A 26552-nucleotide genomic window follows, 5' to 3' on the forward strand; every position below is an offset into this window, starting at 1 on the left:
AACAATCTGATTGAGATCAGTTCAGGTGATGCAGCTTAAATATGCCTCTTGGAAAGGTGCACAGAACACTCTACTTAGAGACATTTTGACTCCTATAAAATAGATTTTTCCCTACTGTATGATTAATTTAGTAGGCACCGTTCACAGGCACTGTCTCAAAGAGCTGTACGGCATATGCAACCATGAGATTAAAAACAGGGGGCGATAAGGAAACATTTAAAGCTATATTTTTAAAATGTCCTACAGAAATCATGCAGGAAGGAGGCCTATCAGCTGGAATCCAGATGGGAAGGAGTCCCACATTGGGGTTTTAATCAGAAATAAGGATGAGCAGGAAATCAGCCACAGAGGACATATGAAGACACCTATACAATGGCAAAATGTTTTGCCCCTCTGTTCCAGGATCTAAAAGTACATTAAAGTCACAAATTCTCAAAACACCCCTAGAAGGTTGGTAAATAATGTAAACTTTGTTATATAGAAACTGAGGCACAGATCATTGCCACAGGGCTAGTGACCGGTCAAGGATTAAAATCCAGGAGTCCTGGCTGCCAATGCCATGTTCTGACCACTAGACTGCACTCCTTCCTTCACAGCCAAGATAAGAGGTATGGACAATTCAGGTACATAGTTGCTGAGCATAAGAGCCTGAAAAAGGTGCAGCATGAAGAAACAGGAAATTTAGGAAAAATAGATTTAAAAATACAACTACATTAGGGAGAGATTATAAATATAAAAGTGTGTGAGAGAGAAAAGAGGAAGGCTGTCCAAGCCTAACTGAATAGACAAAGGGGGAAGCAAATAAAGAGCAAGATTTACTCAGGTCAGAAACATGAAAAAAAGGGACTTCAGCCCAAATCCTAGGACTCCACAAGCTGGTTTGACCCCCAACACAGGCTAGGAAAAACTTGACGACAGAACCAATTTACAATCCAGCTGCCTTGCACAACTGAGCATAGAACTGGTTTCCTAGTGTGCCTCTTGCTATAGAGGTAATTCACTGGAAAAGGTTTATGGCCCCATTGCAGTTCATTTGCATTGGAGGAAAAGCTGGTGGTTATGAAAATTATTCTGGGCCAGGGATGTCAGTGTCCATTTTAAAGAGCTACCAATGCCTCCAAGGAAGTTTTGGTGCAGGAGTAAGGTTCCCTTTGATTGCCTAAGAAGTTGAAGTGGTTGGGAATTTTTTTGACAAGATTTTTTCATTGGAAAATGCTGATTTGTTGAAACTAAAACTTTTCAAAACTTTTGACAAAACTTCCCGTTTTGAAAAAAACAGTTTTGAAATAGTCAAATTTTTTGAAATATCTATTTTTCATTTTGAAACAGTTTTTTCAACTCAAATTTAAGTTAATTTATAGTAAAATTATTTTAAACTTTAAAAGGTTGAAATCAAAATGATACATTTTAAATGACTGAAATGTTTTGATAGACCTGATTTACTTTTTTTGGGAGCTAGGGAGGAAATGAGGTGTCATGAAAAAAATCTGAGATTTTAATTTTTTGGTCATGATTCAGGATGGGAACAAGTTTGTAAATCTCAAAAAAAAATCTCACAAGATGTGGAAACTGTTTCTTGCCCAGCTCTCCTACACTCTTTCTCCAGAACTGACCAGGCTAGATTCATGGCACTGGATGTGAGAGCAAACCCAGGCAGCAGACCCTGAGAGCCAGAAAATCTACCTGGAAGGGGGGCAAAGCAGCAAAAAACATTCACAGTCTTCTGCTCCACCCACCAATCTTCTGCTCCATAAAGTGATGCCGCCCCCAAAATAGGCAGAGCTGACAAAAGGGGTTGGCTGAGGACAAAGGCTCCCAAGATATGTACTGATTCTGTGCATCTCCCAGGCAGCTTCCCTGGAATTTAAAGTTGCCTTCCCTTGACAAGGATGCTGCCATTTGTATTTACATCACATATGGATCCTCTCTCCCCTCACAACCTCATCTGGGCATAGTACCCCATTCCCTCTCACATGCGAATGCATCAAGCCTATTATATTCCATTTCTTAAATCACACTCAGTTGCTGAAGAGGGGATGATGATGTCATACACAGAATGTGTTGACTTCAGATGGAAAATAAGCAGAAGGAGCAGTGAAAATACTAAACCAAAGACAAGTTTTTCATGTGAACATCCTTATTAAACTGCTTCCTGCACCTCCAAACCCCCTTGCACAGAAAATATCTGCTGCTTCAGCAGCAATATTGCTGAATGAAACATCCCAATGATGTTTCTCAAGAGGCACTGGCCCCCCTTTAGTATGCACACTGATATTCCTCAGGCCCAGAACAGTCTTAACGACTCTCTTAGAATTTCCCACACTAATTAAGGAAGTATAATCATCTGTGAAATCACCAGGTGCATACTGGGTTGGAGTGTGTGTGTGCATAACATCAATATTATCAGTGGTATTTGCAATGCTCACTACCACAGTGCATTTCTCAATGACAGTTTGTTTGGTTCACGTGAAGGAGAACAACTCATGGAGATTTTCTGATGCGGCTGAGTCATGGCAACTGCTTCCTGGGTCCTCAGAGATTGAGATCCACCTGATTCATGCTCCATTTCATATCGAGTGAACAACAACCAAAAAAAAAAAATCTGAACAGTGCCTTCTACTCTGTTCTGAGGACACAAAGTGACACCAACAAGATAACTGGAAAGAAATAATGTCAAGAGCAGCTTAAAGCTTGATTTATGTATTTATGTTTGCAGTCCTCCATTAATGCTTAGGGAATGCACCTCCCTGAAGTCGTTGACTCAGAGTAAAGGTAACAGGAGCCAGGGAAAGTTCAGATAATCCTTCCAAACCTACATCTTCAGAGGAAACTCCTTACTCTGGGGTCACAGGGACAATGTCTTCAGGGCCATGGATTAAGTGTTTATTGCTTATATTCCAGTGCTGCTAAATACGGAGGAAAATATACTGACTGAAGGAAGGCCTAAACCTGGCCCGTGCTGATTAACTGTAGTTCCCAGACACTTTAGTGACTAAATGGCAGAGTCAGGAATAGAATCCAGAAACTTGACTCCTAGTAATCTGTTCTGAACTCTGCACCACACTTCCCTTTTACTTGTAATCCAAGTGTAATTACACACTTGTGTTGTCATCTTTGGGGTTCTTCAGACTTGCCTCCCCAAATGTCCAAGAGCTCAGCTCCCATTTAGGTACTAAAATAAGGGCCAGATTTTTGGGAGAACTCACCATGTGTCAAACTCCTTTCAAAATGCAGTTATAATTGTTAAAATATGGCCTTCTTTAGATGCCCAAATGAGATCTGAGTTCTTGTAAGAATATGGCCTCAACTGTGCACTAGGGCTGATTGGAAAACAAGAACTTGGTTTAACAAAAAACTCAAGTTTCAACACTGATTTCCATTCTAATGTGGAATGAAATCAAGACCTTTCCAAATTTGTCTTAAAAAGAAAAGAGCGAGAGAGACACACCACAGCCCAGTGGTACTCACTTGGGGGCACAGGACACTCAGGTTCGAGTTCTTGCCATGCCTTATTCTCATTTGGGACTTGAAACTGGGTCTTCCACATCTAACTACCACACCATTGACTATTTCGAGGAGGGCCTCTCTTTCTGGTTTGGACCAGAAAAGCCTTCCTAAAAAAAAAAAAAATGTCAAAAAGGATTCAATGGCTCGAGGTGGCATGATCTGCTTGATTCAGACCTGGGTCCCACAATCCAGGTGACTGTACTAACCAACAGGGCATCGTCTATTCTGGGTTAGGAACTCTCAATCTGAGAAACCTTTCTAAAAATTTTTTTCAAAAAAGTTCTTAACCAGCTCTACTGAGCACTTCAAAATCCAGCTTTGAGGTGTTTTGAAAATTTGGCCTCATGTGCACTGGCAAATAGCTTTGAAAAGTCTGCATTTTACCATTGCAAATTCAGCCCATCTTCTCTGACGCATGTTTCAGTGAACTAGTTTCATTAACAAGCTGAAAAATATTTCTATGCTTTTATATACAAACTCAAACAGCAGTTTGGGTGACTTTTTATGCTTTTAAATTCACATCTTAAAACTTATTTGAAATCCTCTCCTTCCAAAGATAAAGAGAAATTTAAAGAAGTAGGGTTTTTCCTCATCCACCAACTAAATGGATGACTGATGTTAAAGTTGTTGTTGTTTGTTGTTGTAGTGTTAGTCATTCTGAAAAGCTCAAGAAAATTGTACAGCAGCGAAAATAACTACTTCAAGATATTTTACCTTTACTGCCATTGCCCATACATAAAATATGCAGGCAGGAGATTTCAGTAAATTTGCTATCAGGCATGTTTGAAATAGCAAGTCAATGGGCCAGGTGTGCACCTCTTCCAAGATGTGACCCAATTATGTATTTAGGTTCCCGTGCTGCCATTCAGCAAATCATTTTATCAGACTTCACAAATTGCTTATTAGAGCCCAGAGTCAGGTTCATCATTTGATTACTCATGTGCTAAGTGCTGTCCACATAATGAAGGGAAGCACTCTCCAGTGATAGAGGTTGGAAAGCAGTCCCTGCTCTGAATTTGATCTGCTTCATGAAAACTAGGAACCAGCTGTGGTATCAGATAATTAAGTCCAACTGGTGACAAAGGGGTGAAGATCATAAAAGTGTATGCATTCAGGGCTGCTCAGAGGAGCAGAGCTCACTATAATGGTATTGTATTTACAGAGCATTTTCTCTTCCAGTGCGCTTTACAAACTGCAGGAATAACGGACTCAACTGTGATATGTGGCTACCTCTGAAGTAAAACAAGACAACCCATCTCACAGTTGACAGCAACACAGCACAAGATGTGTAGAATACTTTAGCTAAATTGAACAGCTAGGTGGAAGAATACTATTGCTAATTTTTATTAGGTGTGAACTTATTTCTTGCCGGAAGGCCCATTCTTGTTTGGCTAAAAATATACAGAGATGCCATCTCAGTCTATTAAAGCAGGGAAGGATGGTCAGTTCATCACTCATCTACTGTCAGCCCACATCAACCAGCTACCATACATTTCTGGAATCTTGGCCCTGTTCCCTATTAATTCCTCTTGTTTACAAACCTCTCCAAGTAGATGGTGGTCATGCCACACATTTAGTATATCACCTTCTTTCACAGGATAGATACCCTTCTCCTATATGCCTGATATCTCATTCTTGTCAATCAATTCTCATTCAACTCCCTCCTCAAAATTTTCTTAATTCCCTTAGAGACTTTACCGCTAATAATTTCTATTCAGGTATAGGTATTCCCCATTCCCAGTCCTGTGCCTGATCCTTTGAAAATTGCTAAACATGACAAAAGAAGTTAATCTCCCTCATTGGAGGTTTTTAAAAACAGGTTAGACAAACTCCTGCCAGGGATGGTCTAGGTCAATGGTTCTTAACCTTTACTGTAGCCTGCACCCCTTTGGTTCTCAAAATATGTTCTCACACCCCTTATCAAAAATCAAAATATGTTCTCGCAAAGCTTAAACGTAAAAAATATGTTCTCGCACTCCTTAAACCTAGATATATTTTTGTTTGTAAATTACAGTAATAATTAAAAATGTATAATGTTAATAAATACATAGGTTTGATAAAACAAAGTATTGTACTTATGTACTGTACTTAATTTGTGTTTTTGATGATTTACCTTCTAAAAGATCTGGTATATCTTGCACCTCCAGAAAGGGCATCTCTCACCCCCACGGTGTGTGGTAAGAACCACTGGTCTAGGTAATACTTAGTCTTGCTTCAGTGCAATGGACTAGATTCCTTTCAGTCCTACATTTCTATGAGTCTATTTAGAGCTCAGTAGGATGAACCTTTACGACCACTTTTCCCTCCACAACTGCCATCATCAGGAACTCTACTATTGACAGAAGTCCAGGGCAGGAGTCTCAAGGACCAAGAGTGAAAGCTTCAGTAAAATCTCTAGGGTCAGGTTGCTTGGTGATAATACTCTGCATTTTTATTAACTAACCAAGCACTCAATTCCTGTCTGAATTTGATCAGACTTCTGAGAAATTTACTTCATTGAAAGCGTGTTCTGCAAGGCTTTAGCAAGCCACCTCCCTACTAACATTATGTCAGCTCATTTGCATAGTCACACCATGCCCATGCTAGTAACATGCAGTCTCAAGGGCTTTCTCAGCTACAGAATTCCATTCTGTCAGAAGTTAGAATGAGATCGGTCTGGCAACTTTGAAGCAAAATTTAAGTCCCATAACTTAGTACAATCTTTCTGCCAACACTATTAGAACTGCAGCCCTGTGTACATTTCCTTGGGCATAAGAAGCAGAAATGAAACAAAAAACAGAACACCCACCCTAATTCTATGTTCACTCAAATTGCACAATATGATAGAGAGGTAGAGGAGAGAGCCATTGGAACTGTATTTGACCTGTACCAGAGGGCTACGTGTGCTATAAATACATAGATTCGATGGGTTAAACCATGGCAATCAAAATGACTGAAGCAAAAAAGCAAACAATTCAGTTTCACTTCTTAAAAAGCAGCAAAGAGTCCTGTGGCACCTTATAGACTAACAGACGTTTTGGAGCACGAGCTTTCATGGGTGAATACCCACTTCGTCAGATGCATCTGACGAAGTGGGTATTCACCCACGAAAGCTCATGCTCCAAAACGTCTGTTAGTCTATAAGGTGCCACAGGACTCTTTGCTGTTTTTACAGATCCAGACTAACACGGCTACCCCTCTGATACTTCTTAAAAAGTATCATTAAAACTTCCTTTCTATTTCCTAGTAGTTGTACTTTATCTTTCATTGTGTATGTTATTTTGTCTGTCTGTTGCATTTTGTTAAAAACTAGGATACTCAGGAACTCTGCTATATAAATGAATAAGCACAATTATTTACTGCCCTCCCACAAAACAAGAGGCCAACAGATATTGACTAATTAATTGCATTATATACTATTTGTAAAGTACTTTGAAGTGAAAAGCAATATATGTGCCAACTATTATTATTGTGTAACCAGCAGCTCAAAAAGCATGTTGCCAAAGTACAGCAATAAGCTTGTCCTTTAAACACGTTCATGGTAATTATGGCTCTTAACAATGGATATTGTTCAGCTGAATGAACGTGGTAAGACTTCAGCTAACAGCTCTTATCAATCTGACATTCTTACAAACGTCCCTTTGCTAAATGTCATGTGAGATTTCTTGAGGGAAAGGAAAATACAAAGTTTATGCAGATAAAAAAAAGAGGAAAAAAGGGTTACTTGCAGTTTCAGTGGTCTGTAAAACTTCAACATGAATTACTAATCATCAACTGGGCCTGGTTTTAAACAGTTGAGAACTCGATTATTGATGTTGAATCTGCATCTCTGGAACACTGATTTACATTGATACTGAAAGAGCAGCAAAGAGTCCTGTGGCACCTTATAGACTAACAGACGTTTTGGAGCATGAGTATTGCTATTCATTCACCCACGAAAGCTCATGCTCCAAAACATCTGTTAGTCTATAAGGTGCCACAGGACTCTTTGCTGCTTTTACAGATCCAGACTAACACGTCTACCCTTCTGATAATTGATACTGAAATTACACTTTTTAAAATTAAAACAGAAAAATTCAGAGAGAGAGAGCGTTGATTGTTTCTACTCCTTACAATGCTTTGCTCTACTACTTCAAAAAAGAGCTATTCAGAACTGAATTCTATCCTCAGGACTAGTTGTAACCCGGTCTTTAAGAGTCTTGTTAGCAAAAATAAAACAAAGAATGTATTTTACATAGTTGCAAATAGGCAAATTATGGGACATTTTATTACAGATCCACTATGTATACAATATAAACATGCAGCAGGATTTTTTCCTAAATTGAATTTACAATTCCTGGTTCTATTGCAGTGTATGATATACTTATTTATGCTGGGTTTCCATCACCTCTCAGCAGGTGATCATGTACCTCTGAACTCTGCTCTTTAATGAGAATGCAATGGGTTTAGCACTGGGTTGGTGCCAAGGAGCTGAGTTCTAATTCCATCACCCACACAAACCTCAGGCAAATGCCAAATTCTCAACTTCAGTTTCTAGGTCTGTAAAATAGAGAGGCACTGTACTGATCTACTTCACAAGGTGCCCAGGAAAAAAAAAATAAATGCTTGTAAATTGCTTTAAATATGTAAATTGCCACAATACATATGTGCCAAATATTTCTTATTCTGAGTACCTGACTTGCCCCTATTTCACTGCCTTTATTAGAAACATAATGGTTTCATTTGAATGCATCTAATTACTGGAAAAAAACAGGTACACTGCTACCTCGATATAACGCCACCTGATATAACATGAATTTGTATATAATGCAGTAAAGCAGTGCTCTGGGGGGGCGAGGCTGTGCACTCCAGTGGATCAAAGCAAGTTCAATATAACAGTTTCGCCTATAACGCGGTAAGATTTTTTGGCTCCGAAGGACAGTGTTATATCGAGGTACAGGTATATATTATGTTCCTTTGTGTACATGGTATTGATTTGCACCTCAGCCTCTTACCTCTCCAGAAAGCACCAGCACCAGTTGAAACTTAAATAGTCAGCACAGGGAATAATACAGCTTTCTGCTCCCTCCAGAAGAGCACAGACCGATCGTCTATCAGCTTCAAGCCACAGAGGCTCTGAGAAGTTAAAAGGAACTTGAGATAAGAATCCAAGCTTTCAAAACACTTCTCCAGCTCTATGTTTTAGCCACCACTTCTCTACAAGTAGTAAAAGCTCCATGGAAACTTCCATGAAAATCATTTTTTCACATGCTTTGTTTTTCAACAAGGCAAACATGAAGAGTGTGACGGGTGATATTTCTAGTGTAAGTCTAAAATTAATGGTGCATAGGTTAAAACAAGTAAAAGGCAATGCTCCTTCACACTGCCTGAATCATAGAAATTAGCCACTGTTTAGATCAGTGATAATCAGACTGAGGCTCAGGAACTGCAAGTGGCTCTTTAATGTGTCTTCTGCAACACATGATATTAAAACACTGTGTGATTTAATTTTTGACCAATCTAAGTTATTAACCAATCAGGATGCTTTTACTATATTATTAATCAATTGTAGAATATCCGGTCAGTTAGTTTGCTGTGATAAATTCACAGTACTGTGGGTCTTTTGGGTAATGCTGATTGCTAATTTGGCTCCTGAACCACTAAGGTCTGACTATCATTGGTTTAAATCATCTAATCCATCTCTAAGTCACCCTGGAGAATTTCCTATTGCAAGAATAGTTCTCTATATGCTAGATTAAGGATAATCAAACATCATGCTTCAGGAATTAGGCTGACCACAAAAGTGGGGAAGACATTCTTCCCTTACACAGTCACATGCATTGTTACACAATTTGCAAGGTGCAGTATAAGGGTGTGTCATCTTCTTCTGATCTGTAAGGAACTGGGTATTAATGAAGATGAGATACAGGCTTCATAGACTAATCTTCTGATCCACTGTGCAAATATACTTTACTTTTAGACCTAGCCAATTTCATCTGGGTATAATTAAATGTTCATTTATTCCATTGTTTTGTGGAATTTGCCAAAGAATTCACTCCTTGCAGTAGAACTGTGCTCCAAAATCTAAGCTTTCTTTCCAAATAGCAACTCTTGTTTCTAGGCCTCAGTTTCAAAGATAACTTTGAAAACATGACCTGAGTGTAATCCAATGAAATGTACTCTTGAGTCTCCACACATCTTGAAATAACCCAGCGGTGAGATGTTGTCATATTCATACCAGTGGACTGTTAGCTCCAAAACCTAAAGATGACAATTCAAACACCAATATTGTTAGCCTCTTCACTGTTGATTATTTTAGCAAAAAACCACCCAGCTAGTATGCTTATCCCAAAATCCTGCTGCCAGTCTCCTGTTTCTCCTCTCTCAATTTCTATGATGCAGTTAGGTAATATCAGTGCAAAAGTCTACTGAATATTGGAAATTGAAATGCAGAGACAGCACAAAATAAATATCAAAATAAATTGTGCAGCAATTATACTGATTGCAATATTCACTGTGTTCAATAAAATTCTCAATTTCAAAAATTTAACTGAAAGTACCATAAAATTTCCAGAATGTAATAGAATCTGGAGAGTCTTCTCCAGAGTTTAGGTCCAAGTTGGTATGGTGTACACATAGGGCTAAGAGTTTTTACATTCTTCTTCACTTCCTGTCCTAAAACATTAATGTACTGCTGCAGTGAGATGCTAAGCAACTGCCACATTCATCCCAAACATGTCTTACTTTCAGTGACAGCTCCAGATACTTTATAAATCACTTCATGATGATTAAACATCAAGAGTTAAAAGTAAAATATATAATTTGCAAATTAATACATATTACGTATAGGTTTTTAAGCTATTCAGAATAGTAAAATAGCTTGAACTGCTTTCTTATGTGATTTCAACATTTTCCCAATATTATGGTCAAGAAGGCATTCTTAGCCTGATGCTATAATAATTATACTGAACAACTCACTAGATGCAATACAGGACATGTTCACCTTCCTCTAAAGCATTGGGTATTGGCCACTGCTGGATGCAGGAGACGCAATTTAATTGACCAATGGTCTAATTCTTCACTGCAGATTCTATGCTCCTACAGTTCAGAAGCCATTTTGGGATCTCCAGGATGATAAACACTGTATGGATTTGAGATATACTTTCTGACACTCCGGCCCAGCTGTTCCCTGGGAAGAATTCATGTCAAACAAATGTGGCCTGTCTTGGAACAAGCCACGCTGAACAAAGCAAACCAAGAAAATAAAAAGGCAAGCAGCTGTGCTACATTTGCAGCTGCACTTCAGCATAGGAAAGAATAATAATCAGTTACACAATTTGGGAACAAAGAAAATAATTTTAAAGTTGAGTATAATATGATCATCATTGGGAGGAGAGCAGAAAAAGGTAGATGAAGTAATGGACAAGTTTTCCTTGATTGTTATGGGATTGATGTACTTACCTCTAGGCATATTAAGACATATTAATACATGCAGCTAATTAAATGATTAGCTGTTAGAACAACTACCTCATGTTTGCTTCGAAGAAATCTGTTTTAATAAGGTAAAGCATTCTGAGTTGGATGGACCATCTTTAAGAAGCAAAAATTGCTTCTCCTGTGGGGATGCTTCTGGACGTGATATAACACAGATCCACAGCAACACCTAGTGCTCGATAGGACACATGGCAAGACTGTAGTCCTCAGAAATTCCACTTGAAATTGCTCCCAAGGCCTCTTAGTGGCTGTGTGCTTTTTGAAGTTGTAATTAGGTGACAGAAATCATGCTGAACTGGTGCTTCACGAGCACTGCTGGTAACTTAGTGCTCCCAAGGCTTATAGTGCACCATGATAAATTGGATAGAAAAATCATGCTAAATTAAACCTATGTATACTTGGGTTCGAAGGCATGAAAAAAACAAAACAAAAAAGTGGGTGATTTAAAGACATTTAATAGGTTAGGCCACATGAAAAGTTCAGTAAAGAATCCAGAGAAAGTTGTGAGGGGGAAGCCTCAGAAGATTTAAAGAAGTAATGTCAGAGTTGGGATCTGGATCCACACATCATCAAAAGAGACATTGGAAAAGTCAGGATATGGACTGGAATGTCTTGTGCCCATAATGGAATGATAAATCAGAGAAGCATGAAATTCAGCATGCCTGGCAGGTGTATGTTGGGATTGGTTCAGGGCTGTCTCTAGTTGGAAGTTATGGAATTTGTTCCTCCTTTTTTTTGTTTTTACAAAACTATTTAGATTAAATAAAAAAAATCTGGTACTTGTTATGGTCAGCAATACAAGAGTGTTCCTCTTTGTATAATAGGAGGAGATCTGTTACTGATTCCAGCAGAAGTTAGAGAGTGTGAAGAAAGAACCTGCACTACATATTAAATATCTATTTCTCCAATATCCTCCTTATTCACAGGCACTGGAGAGAGGTGCACTTCCATCCGTGACTAGAGTCTGGAAAACTTACCGTTCTGCAACATGGGGAAAGAGTCACATACGTTCACGTACAGTAGATCAGAAAATTAAATTTCCATTCCAAGGACTACTGACATTTTAAAAAAAAATTAACTCAAATCAGGACAAAAATCTTCTGCAGAACAAAATATTCTGAAATATTTCAAGTCAGATACATCAAAACAACCTTACTAAAATGTTTAATTTTGATGGCATCAAAACAATATATAATATTAAATACATAAATAATGTAAAATTAAAGTTATTGTTAGAACTGTGCAGAGGACAGAAGTTGGTTTGTGAAGGAATCTGAGATTTCAACAGTTACCTTCATTCCAATTTGGGATATAGGCAGTGTTCATAAGGTTTAGCATCTATGCTTGTGAGGTGGCTAGAGGTGTAAAACAGGGATGAGAAAACCACTTTAGAAAACCAGCAACACATCTGAAATTCCGCCCAAAATTCAAACTCCTCTGCCCCTCCCCTACCCATTCCCCATTATTATTTTTACTTCCCTGTGACTCTTTGCTTTCCAGTTTTCCCAGGATAGCACAAGAGAACATCTGCCTTAGAGAGATATGAGAAACACCCATAACCTCTCATGAGAAAACCTCTGTCAAAGATTTCCAATTCAGTCTGATTAACCTGAGGGGTCTGAAAGAGTGTTCCAGCTTCTGCATGTGCATTAGAGATGTACTAACTGATCACATTGGACATACAATCCACTTGAGAGCAAGCTATACTCCGGTTCTAATGAGTTTACCAACATTAGCAAAAGTTCAAATAATTTGTCCCAAACACAGCATTATCAATAAAGTCTTTACAATCTTCCCTTTTCTACCAATTAATGTTACTGTGGTAATCCCTCTACTCAGTATGGCAGATCTCAGATATAGCAGTAATGGCTATACTTGCAAATGGTGAGCACTGTACCAGAATGAAGAATGTATTAGATATTGGGTTAGTGTGTTGACACAATCATTAGAGATGTGCATACTGCTCCACCCATAAGTGCAAATACCTTGTGGAAAAGTCCTTTCGAATTTAATTTCACAAAGCCATAATTTTCTATTTCTAGACTACCCTACAGAACATAAGAGAATTATAATTGCTCTTATAAGATTCTACTGGCTGGTTCATCAAACCCTACAGAAAGATGATGTTCCATTACATTTCATCAGTGTTAAGAGCCCTATTACAGATTCCAAATTTAATCTATATTAAATGCTATAGGATTCTTATTAAGGGACATACATCCCTTTAAATCTGAGAGCAAAGAATCAAATACTGGAGCTGCATTTTCTTCAAAGCTCTTGCCAGAGGGCTTTCTTCACGGACAACCACTGCAAATTCAGTTCTGATGAGGAGGAGTTGGCCGAAACTCTTTAGGATCTGCAAGCCCTAGTGCTCATCTGACCTGAACTCCAAACCTTTCAACCTTTGCTTTCCACTGCTCTCAAAATGCTGTCAGTTTTCAGTTTTCACTGTTCAGCTGCACAAAGATTCAGACAGCAGAACACCTGCCTGGACTCCATAATATTCATCTCAGTGTCTCAGACTGATAACACAGTCCTGTTTTGTTGTTGCCTCTTCCCCACAATGAAACACTATCAACCCTGTGACCCCAGAAGACAGAGTATTGTAATGTGATGTATTAATGCAGACTTACAGCATAGATTATGGCAGGAGCTCCACACCCACTAGCAACCAAAAGCTAAGCAAAAGTGACATTTTAAGTGAGCTGCAGTCACCAGCCATGTGAGTCAAAGCATCACAATGAGTTTGGCGACTCAGCTCCTGCTTAATGCTCCTTGAATTATTCTTAGATTAGCTGGTGTGGAAAAACAAAATTGGAAGTCACTTGTGTATTTATCTCCATCTGTCCTAATATAGGATGAACAAGCACATCAGTGAAATAAAAGGAAGTGTTACAAGATGGCAACAACATTAAAAAAGACCTTGCTAATATTTCCCCACTGCTACTATCAGGACCGGCGCTAGGGGTTTAAGCACCCTAGGCGGACGGCAATTTCGCTGCCCCGCACGCTGGTCCCGCAGTGGTGCCTGCGGAGGGTTTGGTGCTCCGTGGCTCCGGTGGAGCTGCCGCAGTCGTGCCTGTGGGAGGTCCACCGGAGTGGCGCGAGGAGCCGACCGTCCGCAGGCACGACTGAGGCAGCTCCACCGGAGCCACAGAGCACCGGACCCTCCACAGGCACCACTGCGGCAGCTCCACCAGCAAAACGGCAAAATGGCCACTCTCCGACAAAACGGCGCCCACCATTTATTCTGGCAGCCTAGGCAATCGCCTAGGCTGCCTAAATGGTAGCGCCGGCCCTGGCTACCATACTCTCCTAAACAACCTGTATGCAGTTGTAGTGTCCACTATTTTGACATGCTGACTTTATCCAGTTTTGTCACTATTTCATTTAGAAGACACAGTTGAGGGTTTAATGAGGATGGATCAGAGTGAGTCATTTGGAGGTGGATCATACAACCATGATCTATTGCTTTATCATGTCTACACTGGACTGAAACAGTCCTTTCTTAAATCCATTTACAAGCTGAAGCTAGTGTGTAATGTATCAACCTGCTCATTAATGGGACTATCTCAGTAGGAATACAATGTCCATGCTCTACAATCTGCACTGACTACCTATAGGTGTCTAGGTGGAGTTTAGTATGTTGGCTTTCACTTAGAGACAAAAGTTGGTAAAAATAATCCAGATTTTGCAACCTTCTGGGAACACTGCAAAGCTCGCCCCTATGAACAGGCACTGGGGAAGGGCTGAGACAGTTGGAGATGGGGCCCCTCTTGGGTATAGAAGGGGTTTCTTGTTGACTGGCAGCTGTATGCTGTGATGGTTGTGCAGCAGAGGAATAAAACACTGTTTTGTTCAGTAATGGGTTTAGTATTGGTAACTGATCACAAGGATGCCTACAGCCCAGGATAAGCACTTAATGATAGTTTATTGAATTCCAAATAATTAAATTAAAGTGAAGAGAGATTAATAGATCAGTCTTGAATCATGCAGGGCAGGTGAAGCGGAGCTTTCCTCTCATTGCTCTGGCAGAGTACCGTGCACCAGGAATGAGAGGCATCAGCACTAGCTGCTCGTGTCCTATACAGTACTGTATTACACACACAGCTCTGCCACCACATCTTGTTCCTGACTTGAAATAACTACTGAGGTGCTGGAATCCCAACCCGTTATGCCAATGCACTTTGATGCTAAGCCTCGGTACCACCCTTTGCAATTCCAGTCCTCACGCTCCTGGAGCTGACCAGTATTCTATCATGCAAGAACTGAAATGGTAGTACTAGGCCTCAGATATTAAAGGGGCGATGAACCAGAACAAGGCATATTTGAACATAAAAGGATTAACTGGACGCCTGAGTAAGAAGGGTAAGGAGGGCAAACACGAACCAGATGGATGGGAAGGGATTGTGAGAAAGCTGGGAAGCAAACTGAGCTAAGCATCCAGGAGAAGAGAGAGAGAGCTGAGACCTGGTAGAAGGAGCAGAGTCCTTATCAAGGATAAAAGGGGTCTTGGAAGAAGGTTGTGGGGAATGGGACTGAGAAGAGAATGGTTTAAGCATAAGCCATTTAATAAGTGTTAGATTGAGATACTACCTGAATCCCTGACCCTTACCTGCCCACAAAGAGAGCAATGTGTTGGCCTTATGGTGCTCCTTCCCCTATTTTGACTCTGCCAGGTTGACAGCATGATCTCAGGCCAGAATACTGTTTTGTTTCATGAAAGAATAAATTTTAAAAGCTATTCAAGAACAAATTCAAAAATGATTACAGCTTGCAAAACTCCTGCAAGTAGAAATTCAAAGCTCTAGCAAGAAAAACAGTTCTTCATTGTATAAAGCACTTAAGGCATTATATGCACAATGAAATGTCATTAAAGCCATTTGTTACAATAATGCAGAGAAAATAAATTAATTAGAACTAGTATGACTTTTAAGAGTGAGGAAATTAAAAAAAAAAAGCACCGCTTTGCCATTTATGTCCTGGAGACTAGCTAGCTGTGTGTAGCTGGAACCATTGACTTGCTTTGGGGAAAAAATAAAAATATAAAAGCTATATAATATCTTGATTAAGTAGTCTGCATCCTGTACATATCAATAAGTTCCTTACCACAATACACTATACAACACATGAAACATACGAGGGCAAGGAACATGAACTACAGGGTATGTGCATAATCATATTGTATCAAATCCATAGCTAGCTAGGGCTTCACACCATGGCTACTTGCATCTTCTTGGAAGCAGCAAGGACAAAGCATAGATCCTCCTGCTTCAAAAGCACAGGCCACTCATGCTAGAATTAAAGAGATTCATATTTATCAGATGCAGTATAGATCTTAGCTCTCAGGACACATGAGTGGGGTAGGGAAAGGTTTAGTTATGTGAAGGAGCAGGACAAAAGACTGATATGTGTTACTTTCACAGAGGCTTTTGGAGAAGACAAGAAGAGTCACAGGAGAATAAAGAGACAATGAATTTCAACAGACCTCCAATCTGTTACATAGGAAGAAGGTGTGACTTCATCCATAGGCACTTTCATCCCCACATATATCACTTCACTCTTCCCTTTGAGCTCCACATTCACCAGCTATCCCAGACCATGGAAAGAAAATGGGAACATTAAAAGGACAAGGCAGAAAGTCAAAGCTTAGGTTCCAAAACATAAGATATCTATCCTTAAAAAAGCTTTGACAAATATCCTAATATGCAAATAGACAAGTTCTGATTTTTTCTTTAAGAAAATAAATCAGTTAAAGTATTCCACCATCCCCCTATTTTAAAACTTCCCCTGTAGTCTTAGAAATTCAAACATAAGAGCACGGTGCTACACAAATCTCAATTCCATTGTTATCAATGCAAAAAAAAAAAAAAACACCAACCAACCAAAAGTGATTTAGTGGCAGTAAATTCTGATCTTTAGGACTATTATCCTAAAAAGTTCCTTATGGGTCTGGGCATCTGTGCAGTCCCATTAAATTAAATGTAAAATCAGGGCTTTAGATTTAAGACATTCTTTGGCCCAAAGACCTTGTCTTTACTACTGGTTGTACCGCTAACTACCAGGCTTAACTCATTAACATCAATGGGCCCAAGTCAGATAGTAAAAGTTTGCAAGATTGCCCATATATTTGTAGAGTGCTGTGTCAATTCCCTGTTCCAGACAGAGTTTTGCAATACTTCCATAATACTTTGGAAACTTCCATAACAAAAACTGGCTACACACTGGGAGGCAGATCCTCAGCTAGTGCAAACTGCCATGGCTCCAATGGAACTACTTGCCTATTTAAATTACCTGAGGATCCAGCCCAGAGAGTCGCCACTGTAGCCTCACTGTTTGAGGTGTATGAAACCAAAAAGGAAAAACAAAACAGCATTAATGTTCGGAAGCAAATTATATTTTCAAAGTTATTTCAGTCTTAATAATGAAGGGTGTAATTTGTGATAAAAGGATGCATTTTGTTATTTTTAAACATATGAATTTCATCCGGACAGAATCCCTGGAAGAGGAATTACTGCTTAAAATCCATCCAAGATGACGGGCATTTTACTAATTAATACCACTGGCTTTGCAGCAACCCTGACTTTCTAACTATGATGAGCCAGTCTCTTCTCTACCTCACCACAAAACACAGAAATAATTCCCCCCAATCGGAACTACATCAGTGCCCATCACGGGACAGTATTTTTTACTTGTTTTCAATAGCTCTGGATCCTCAAAACTATCATTTTGATTATAAAATTCTGTTCCTAAATCTTCCTCTTTATCTCCCACGGTAACAAGGAACAAAAGGTGACCTCCTGGTGAGACAGTTTCACTACATGTTCTGGGGGTAACCAGCAGCAAACTCTGCCTGGCTCACCTGATGGAGCTGTTGCCCATGGACAATAAGGGCTATTTCGAACTGTGCCTATGTACATGTGCAGGATAGTCACACAAGTCTGGCAGTGGAGAAGTCTAGTCCAAGTTTGCTGACCAAAATATTCAATTAAAATTCTATCCAAACTGAACAATCTCTGAACCTTAAGAGGTTCACATCATAGCTAATATTTTTGTTGGGAGGTAGGATTGTAAAGAACAAAAATTGTGGAGCTGGAGAAGTACTACAGGGAGAGTTTGACTAAAATTCATGTGGAAACAAGGTGACTGCTTTCTATTCCTCAACTTCTTCTCTGAACAATAAGTTCTCTCTACAGCAGGGGCGCTGGAACAACTTTTATAGTGGGGGTGCTGAAAGCCATTGAGCCAAACTGTAAACCCTGTATATGATGGAAACCATTTCAAGCCAGGAGGTGTGGCAGCACCCCCAGGACCATCACCTATGCTCTATAGAGACAGAGATCTCCTGTGTTAAATGAATATTTCACATGGAGACTTCAACACAGAGAACGTTTACTTGCTTGGCCTTCAGTCGCCTTTACAGAAACAGGAAAGATAGTTGGTCTCCAAGGTTAGGGGAAGATCCAAGACTTCCAAAGATTCAATGAAAGGAAAAAACTTATCCCAGTTGAAGCTCATGAAAAAAAGAGGCGGCCCAAAAGACTCCAGAGGTTTGAAGGCAAGTGTGGAACCTCTGTGTTAAATTAAACGAACAAAGAGAGAGACCCTACCTCCTTGCCCACCTCAGGAACAAGATGTAAGTATTAAAGCACAGATTACAAGATTCTTTTAAACAGTCTAAGACTCTTAAGGAGGCATTGCCAAGCCAAGTATTTTTATTATAAGAAGTTTCTCAGTTACCTCTCTGCCCCGTCACTCTTCTCAGGATTGGGTAAAGCTGCTTATACTACAAAACTCATTGCCAGGGAATTCTGATTCTTAGCGATCTTTGTACAGTTTGGAAAGGCTGTGACCTCCTGCAGAATAAGAGCAGTTTACTGCAGCTATACACAAATATCTATGACAAAAGAGGAAAGGAAAAGCCTGGCAAGATAAACTACACTCTGTCCCTCTCTCACTTACTGCTTGGCCAAGACATGTGGTGGTTGTATAACAGGATGGAGTGTGGTGGGACTAGTGCAATTCCTGCTATGATGAGACCTTTTTGTTCTCCATTAAACTCCAAAGACAGACACTGTATCTTCTGTATGATACACAAGAACAAGAGCTGCATCTGAAAAACACTGCTATGATTAGGTAATTGTGGCCAAAGGCTTCTGCAGAAAAAGTAGAACAGTCTTGAAATTTCAGTAGCATTAAAAAAAAAAGATAAAGAAAAAGAAACATGCATACAGATCAGCCTCAATATAAACCATGCAGAATTGGAAAAGAGCACACGGTATTTTCTGTTTGGCTTCCAAAGTCTGTATTAAGTAGTCCAATTAAGACAAATAGCAAGGTTTCTTTATATATACTAGGACAGATAATATATAGCATATTTATGGTCACCTTTCGCTACCAACACTCTAAGAAGCCCTTACAGATTTTAGCTTTGGCTTCAGTCTTCGCTTAAAGATGGGTGTGTAATTGCATAAAAAACATTGTACAACCCAAATGCTCTGAGGGTTACTTCAGTCGCACAAACTTCTTAAGAGATTAGAGTATCAAATGATTGGGTTTTCAAAAATGAACTAAAATACCCACTGACATGAATTCCTTGCTTTTATAGAAGGGTCTCCATATTTCTTCTGTGAGGCAGATTCTCAAAGTGTCAGTCCAAATAGGACTTCCAGATATAGTATTTGGACACTCAAGTCAAACATATAAATGTGAAAGGGTCCATCTATTCCACCTGTTTTAGTTCCATCCTGGGGACCGCTTCTCCAAGCTCCATTGTATCCAGAATCCATTGCTTCTAGCTGCTGTTTTGACACCCAACACTATCTTCCTCCCAATCCTCTTAAACTAAATTCAGACTTCTCATCTTCACAGCCCTGCAGGGCTCTGCCTTTGCTTACTATACTGACCTCCTCACTGCCTTACTCCCTATACTCCCTTTGTCTCCCTATCATATCTTCCTTCTCTCACTCCCAACCCTCTACTTTGAGTAACCCCTGACACCTTCTCCTACCCTCTGTCTTCCACAATATTCATTCTCTTCTGCACTTTCCCCACCTTTCTCTAATTGCTTCCCCCATGTCCTCCTCCCTCACATCTCTGCAGATTTAGCATGCTGACCCCTATGTCTGGAACAGGCTCCTTTCTCCTGTTCACTGGGCAAGCTTTCCATTCCTTCAGATCCCTCTGTAAGACTGTTTCATCTTGGCTTGTGTCACTAATCTCCAGGAGTTATCTAATCTTATTTTCACAATCTTGATTATATTTTAAATTGCAGTGGGTATATATAAAAGTGAACTCTACAGTGAAATAACAAACATGAAGCCCCAGTGCTATATCTTGTAACTTCCCCTGCAGAAGTTTTCTAAATTATCTCTTCACTAAGATCTGGAGACGTTAGTGGCTAAATATGTAAGTATAACCCATGCTTACAGTGTGGCTTTCTATCCTTCTCTAGCAGTTGACCCATACAGAGGTTGAGTCTATATAGCCTTTAAGGTAACAGTGCTGTGTCTTTTAGCTCAGACACACCATGTGTTCCGATCAAATGTTCCAGATTCAATCCCCACAAACAAACCACTCAGAGGCTTTTCAACTAACATGAAAACTTTTTAGATACAAACTGAACAAACTAAGGGAACAGGTCATGATGTGTCACAGGGTACGTCTTCACTACCAGCCACATCGGCGGGCAGCAATCGATTTCTAGGGGATCGATATATCGCGTGTCATCAATTGGACGTCAATCCGCGCTGTGAGGACCCGAGGTAACTTGATCTAAGATATGCAACTTCAGCTACATGAATAGCATAGCTGAAGTCGAAGTATCTTAGATCGATAACCCCTCCTAGTGTAGACCAGCCCACATACACTGGATATTCCATTCCTCCCAGCCGGCAAGGTAGATGTGATCTCACACAAAATTTGATCAATGACATAGTAGGTGAAACTACAAATGTAAGAAAATTGTGTTAGTAATACAGAACAATGAAAGTTGACTCCAGAAAATAAAAATGTCACATGCCAATAGATGACACTGTTGAGCAGGTTATATGCAGTCACAGATGCAGAAAAGTCTATCCTGTATACTGGTACAGCAGTGATCCTGGGCCACAATATCATTTTTTTAAATGGATTATGTCAGTGTGTTTTTATTTCACCTTGACTAAAAATGAACCTAAAGAAAGTCAAGAAATAAAGCCTTCTTCCAGGAGACATACAAGACATTGCACATCAGCTGCCTCCCAGGTAACCTAGATGGTGGCCTGAAAGAACTGTCCTCTCTAGGGGTTAGCAGATACTTCAGCCTCCCTAATAAACTTTATTTTGGGCATCTGCTGAAGGGAAGACAGAGATTGGTAACGTGATGGCACTGAAACTGCAGGCTGTAGAGCAGAGGTTGCAGTTTCTTCTATTTTTTTTTTTTTTGTTTTTAAACAGTGTTGAGTTCATGGTACATTTAATTTATGATAATATTTATATTAAATAAAAGATTTCAGATGGCTAACTTGTTACAGCAGTTGAAACTCATGGTTGGTCTTGTATTACTATGTGCTCCAGTCGAGACCAAGTAACCCCACATCCTCTCTTGCCCTCCTACTTATTCTAATTTCACAAGTCACCTTTGGCTCTAGGCATGAGGTTATTTCTAAAGGGGTAAACAGTCACAGAGTACCTGCAAAATGATCTGCCACTAGGAAAGTGCATTTTCTTCAATCCAGGGTACATGTTTATTGCTAAACTACTCTACTCTATACTAAACTACTCTAGCCATTTATTTCAAAATTAGCCCCAATGTTAGCACTTTAATGCAACATAATATTCTAGACTAATATGGTGACTCAACAATCAAAACTGTGCATCGTCAGCCTACACAGCTTTTACTTTTTGTTCAAGTCCTGGAATTGCTGGAAGGATATTGTTTTTCTTTTCTTTTTTCTTCCTTTTTGGCCAGTATAGAGTGGCTAAGCTCACTTGCCAGTTGTGAGCCCAGCTTGTTTCTGAGGAAAGGAAGAATTCATGTGTAAAGCACCCAGGGTCTTAAAAACATAGAAACATGTGCTGGAGGATCATTGTGCCTGGCTGGCTGACTTCAGCAATGAGAGAGAAAGAGGGAGAGGAGCTGCTCAACTGACTGGAACTAAATAGGGAAGAAATTTGAATGTTCCTTTTATCTTCCACATATTCTTAAAATAATATTTAGGCAATTCAGTCTTTGATAATCTCACTGTACCTACATTTCTGCTGGGAAGCTTCTACTGCGGCGCTACATTCTTTGGTTTAAGAACTCTTACGGACCTTCCAATAGCAACATGCTGATACACACACTATGCAGAACGGTGAGCTTTTATAATCCCTCAAACAGTACATGGAAAACAGCATTAACTATGGAATTCTCCATATTTCTGCAATGCAAAAAATAATATCTCCAAGTCCAGTCATGAACTGGGATAAAATGGGAAGTGAGACATTTCATATTTTCATTTAAATAGTTGTTTTAATTGTACATTTTTCTATTCCACTTTCCCATACACTCCAAGCTGCTGCTTAAGTCAGATCTTAGATAAACTAGCTTGTCATGAAATCTGGCAATACTAAATGTTATCTGCTTCCTCTGTGCCATAAGGATAATTAATACTGTTTCAGTAACTTTAACATCAATCCTATAGAGTTATCAGAGTTAAAATACAGAAGAAAATGCCTATGGAACATTACATTTAGGAAATTAGTAATCAAGTCCATGAAAGGAATCTAAATTGATCAAGAAGTAAACAGATAATTAAAATGAAGCATTCTCTGAGTAACTTTGCTAATCTACACACTTCAAGAATAACTTTTACATTAGTTAGTTGGCTACAAATTATCTTTACAGCTTAACCATCCAACAAAAACAAAACAGAAAACATTGGCCTCATACACACAAACACAGACATCATCTAAACTCAAAGAGAAGTGCACCCTTCTCTCTATTGATCTTGCTATGGTTAGGCTGCATCGTTACCATCCAATCAATTGAAGTGATGGCAACCCTTCAATTCCCATTGTTGGCCTGCTGAGTTGAGGATAATTTGCACCCTATCAGAGTGGGCTAGGGCATCTTGTGTGTCCTCCATCCTCCCAGAATATGAAAGTTTTTCATTTCCAGTTTGTATGTTATCCACCCCCTAACTTTCTCTCCATCTGAAGTCTCTTTTACCTTAGTTCTCTTTTCTCTCCATCTGAAGACTCTTACCTTAGTTCCCTTTTCAAAAGAAAAAAGAGTCCTGGAGATTCCCATAGGATTGTGTTTAAAATCCTCCCCCTGAGACAATGTAAATGTAAAAGCAATCGCAATCCATATGCCTCATGTGAAGATGAGGAGGGTCCAAGAGAAGAATAGTGGGAGGAAATAAATGGTAAATTATACTGTGTTCGGACACAGATTTGCCTGTCATATTCCTATACAGTAACATTGCTGCGGGATGGAATATCACTTGCAGAAAACAAGGGGAAACATAGCTATAACCAGCTTTCCTTGTTTAATCCCTCTATCAAGCTGGTATATGAGAACAGCCACAAATACAGGCAGAGACTGATTGACATGCAAGATGTAATAATATGAGATTATTCAATTACTCTGTAGCAGAGGCCTTTTCATTAAGTGTTTAGTTTTACAATGCAATACCCATTCAAAAAAAGCCTCATTACATTTCTTCATACATAATGGAGCAAATAAAAAGGCTACATCAAATAGGATGTGTCTTCGGCAGTCTTATGCATTGTAACCTATTTTATATATACATACATATACGCTTCAGCACCCCTCTATCTCTGCCTATTCAGTATTGCCACTTTTATACCTGTGCCTTTCTAGAACAGCTAGCTAGCTGTAGATAATTCCATCAAATAGATACCATGTCTTTCAGTATTAGTCAGTCATTCATATTCATATAATTGAGAAGGAATAAGTCCCTAGCAATTCCACTTGGGGAACCAGGCATCTCAGAAATGTATTTACAAATGGATCTCTCACCTCTTTGGGAAAGCTAAGTGCTGTCAATGCAGCAATAAAACGCCTTCAAGTGCAGGATCCCTGATGCTACTGTGATACAATAGTATTTTACTTTCATTAAATAATTGGCGGATGGGAATGGCTACAACAGTCTCAGCATTCCTGAAGAAAATCACCTGTCGGGGGCTCTAGGTTCAGACCCTGAATATCTCAAATGCCAAGTGGTTTAATAGATCCTAGGAAACGTTACCCTACAATAAAACATGCTGGACAAGGCAGTTACTTAGAACACCTGTATGCCTGATGCCACCTTAAACCTCCCTCTTGTGTCCCCCCTCCCATCCAAATAAATCAGAGGCGATAAGAAACCATTTGTGATTGGCACTTTAATCTGATTGGGAAGGATTAGAGATATGACCCCAAATATTTTGCAAATGCTGTAGCCTTAAAACAGAGCAAGATGCATTCAATAGGTTAATGAGAAGCAATAGCAGAGAAACTCCCATAACAGAGTGGTCCACAAATCCTCAACAATTTCCATTCTGTCATCTGCTCCAGCTAACAGCAGCAGGAGCAGCTTTCTGTACTCGCATATTCATTGCTTCAGAGCAGACTGAAATGCATACAGGACCAAAAAAAAACATGATTTGTGAAAATACAGAGACTCCCATTGAAGTTATTGCGTGGGCTTTTTGTGCGTGTATGAGAGAGAATTCCTTTGGACTTTGAAACTAAAAAAAGCTTTCAAATGCTATTTTACCAACATTTCTCAACACTCTGGCTCATTATTTTACAGGTACTTTAGCTCTGCAAATACTAAGGAAATCAAAAAGGAAATCAAAGAGAGGTGTGGGGGGGGGGGGTTGCAAATGACAAGCACAGTCCACAACACATCCACACTGTGTCACCATGCACTATAGGTGCACCATACTCATCTTTTAGCTTCTTTCGATATGAAATAAATCAAGCATAAACAACATAAGGAGGAAGAAAGGGCAGGCAAGCCCCTGGACTTACCTTTTAGATGGTCCCTCCTAAAACTTCTCCAAAGGATATTAAAAATTCCTCCAGATGGACTTGAATTCTTCTTTTTCTGTTTATTTTTTCAAGTCACATAGGAGCAAAATGATTAGTTTTCAAAGGTTCCATTTACAGATCTTCCATTCCCAGCAAAATGTGTCCAAAAGACTATGTCAAAAGTGAGCCCAGAACTCAAAGGCAATTGGAAAAGGGTGTTTGCTGGGGGGAGGTGGCTGAGAGACCAGACTGTGAAATTGAGTGCCCTGGATATATTAATCTCCACTGTACATGATACCTGGCTTCTTGCTCACCAAAAACTGTAGTGCAAACTGTCAGTAGTAGCCTCCAATAGCTGCTGTGTGTGCTGCAGATGGTATGTCTCACTGTTACCTTCTCAGATGGGTAGAGGATTCAAAGAACAGCAAAACACAGGGGTCCCCTCCAAACCAGGTGGATTGCCAGCCACTCACTCACTCAGTCCAATTAATCAAGACAAGAATGGCTCCGTCACCAGAGGTATCTCCTTCCAGAGTGCACAGGATTATGGCAAGGTTATTAATCTTGCTTTGCTGCATCCCCCCACCCCCTACATTCAGCAGCCTGCATTGAGATGATTGCCAGCTCTGTCTCTGTCCCTGTTCTACTGCATTTTGCTCAGCCCTCTGTTGCTGCAAGTGAAACACAGAGGAGGGAGGAATACTAATAAGGTGGTTAGCTACAGTTTCTTCAAGGCATTCTACGTACTCTGTGTGTGTGGTGTGTATGTGTGTGTGTATTTTCTGTGGGGGAAGTCTCTAGATTTAGTTGCAGGTCGAATGGGAAACTGTTTCCACAGTAGCTTGAATTAATCTGGATTATTACTTTCAAGGAATACCAGAGCCAGAGATCTTATTTTATTTAGGATAAAAGGAGGGTGCTAAATGCTTTAGAAGCCTAGGGCCATGACCTGGCAGTTGTGAGAGAAACAACGTTCAGAGAGAGATTCATTAGGCTAGTAAAAAGGCTCAAAGGGACCTACGCAATATTTTAAATCCACCGCTACACTACATATAAATGATTTTTAAAAGCAGCCCCTTCCTATCAATCTTGAGATGGGAAACAAATATCCAAAGATGAGTGATTATTGGTATAAACAGACAGATTTTTGATAAGGTGTGAAAAACATTAGTGAGTCAAGCAGGGTTTGAATTGATAGACATAAGACATTATGGTTCCAGGTGTGCTTGATAATTCTCTGTTTCTCAATGAAATCTATTCTTCTACAGAAATATTTCAGTGATGTGACATGAGTTTGAAGTTATCAGCACAGTGTACTTCAATAATATGATGCCATGCAGCCAACAGAATGGAATTGTAGTACTGTATATTGGTTAAGAAGTGGCCCTTCATCAGTGCATTAGCCTTTGAGCATCTGGGGTGTAGAAATCCTAGCTGCGGAGCACCATTCACATTGAGGTTCACTCTCTTGGAAGACTCTGCTCAGCCAGTGGTGTTTTACTGGGTTCTTCTGTTTAAGTTCAGCATTCAAGCAATATGGTGCAGGTAAATATTTTATTATTTAAAACCCAGTCTTTTCCAGAAGATT

General features: G+C 39.6%; 1 protein-coding gene across 4 annotated transcripts in view; it reads right to left on the reverse strand.

The window, feature by feature from the left end:
• LRRC4C (leucine rich repeat containing 4C) overlaps positions 1–25582 on the reverse strand; it is an 899516-nt gene extending 873934 nt beyond the window's left edge. For all 4 annotated transcript variants that reach the window (XM_050955351.1, XM_050955348.1, XM_050955346.1 and 1 more), the window contains exon 1: positions 24965–25582. The gene's annotated coding sequence lies outside the window, so the exon portion shown is untranslated. The remainder of the gene's footprint in view (positions 1–24964) is intronic.
• Positions 25583–26552: the final 970 nt, after the last annotated feature.

The sequence above is a fragment of the Gopherus flavomarginatus genome, chromosome 5, assembly GCF_025201925.1.
Source record: "Gopherus flavomarginatus isolate rGopFla2 chromosome 5, rGopFla2.mat.asm, whole genome shotgun sequence".
Lineage (NCBI taxonomy): Eukaryota > Metazoa > Chordata > Testudines > Testudinidae > Gopherus > Gopherus flavomarginatus.